The 1,248-nt window shown below is 48.1% G+C and overlaps 1 long non-coding RNA gene across 1 annotated transcript; it reads left to right on the forward strand.

The window, feature by feature from the left end:
* The first annotated feature begins 6 nt into the window (after window positions 1-6).
* LOC102018312 lies at window positions 7-694 on the forward strand. Its single transcript, XR_261433.1, has 2 exons — window positions 7-360; window positions 478-694. It is a non-coding gene; the product is annotated as an uncharacterized LOC102018312 (long non-coding RNA).
* The last annotated feature ends 554 nt before the right edge of the window (window positions 695-1,248 follow it).

Genomic DNA, 1,248 nt, shown 5'->3' on the forward strand with positions numbered 1-1,248 from the left:
GGCCGCCCGGAGGTGGGACGGAGGGAAAGGCGACGGACACCCGCCCCAGCCAATCCGCGGCTCGCAGGATCCCGTACGCCCCCCGCAGCGTCCCGCCCCCTGTAGGCCCCGCCCCTCTTTGTAAAAGCTTAATTGACCAAGGCTGAAGATCTAACTCGTTTTTTCGGGGTCGGAAGTTCCACTGACGTTCGCAAGTGGGAAGGGGGTCACCACTTCCCCCGACTGCAAACCACGTGTTTTACAGACAGAAGGGAAGGAGCAGCCTGCCCCTGTCGAGGAAATAACAGGTCTCAAGACAAGATGCTGCAGCTCCAGTTTGAGGCCTGTGAGAGAGGAGGGACACCTGACCTGGATCCTCAGGTGCTTCCCCCTGACCTGCACCGGACTGGGCTCCTGCAGTCTTGAGAGTCCTCTCTATAAAGTGTCTCTCGCGTATCTGTCTCCCTACCTGGAGATGATAAGGTGCCTTTCTCACAGGGTCACGGAAAGATGAAGCAGATTACTATCTCAAAATGTGCTCGGCACGTAACATGCTTCTTGTCGTTGGTGTCAGGAGTCTTGATATTTTACTGAGATAACACAAAAGATTTAGTAGAGAAGAGCAGAATCTGGCTGGGAAAGGAAATCCATGTATGGAGTTCACATCCCGTCCGTCCCTAAAATGGTATCAATAAAGCCCTCTGTCGTCCATAGAGAGCTCAGTGTGCTGAATTGACATTTTGCAAGCATATTTCATCTCTACTACTCACAACACTACAAGATATGCTTGCCGTGGTTTGTGCCCCCAAAAAGCATGTTTTGGAAACAATCTCATGTGCAACAGTGTTAGGAGGTAGGGCCTAAGGAGACGTGTTGAGAACCTAAGGCCCCAACCCTCACGGATGGATTAACGCCAACTGTAAAAGGGTTGAATCTACAAGTGTAATCTCTTGCTCTCACTGTGGTCTTTTTCGGCTTTTGCTTTCAGACAAAGGATGATGCAGCCAGAGGGCTTTTACAAGATGCAGTCCTTCAACCTAAACTCCTCAGCTTTTCTAGCACTATGAAAAAACAAATTTATCTTCTTTATAAGTTCCCAAGCCTCTAGTATTCTGTTATAGTAACACAAAATAGAGTAGGACAATTTTCAATACCCACTGTACAGATGAACAAGCTGAGGTTCACAGCAATGACAGGTTTTAGGTTCTAGTAAGTGGAATTCTTTCTATCCTATTGTTCAAATACCTCGTAAGTAAAGGTGAACAATAG

The sequence above is a fragment of the Chinchilla lanigera genome, unplaced genomic scaffold (assembly GCF_000276665.1).
Source record: "Chinchilla lanigera isolate Chin_1 unplaced genomic scaffold, ChiLan1.0 scaffold00029, whole genome shotgun sequence".
NCBI classification, from domain to species: Eukaryota; Metazoa; Chordata; class Mammalia; order Rodentia; family Chinchillidae; genus Chinchilla; species Chinchilla lanigera.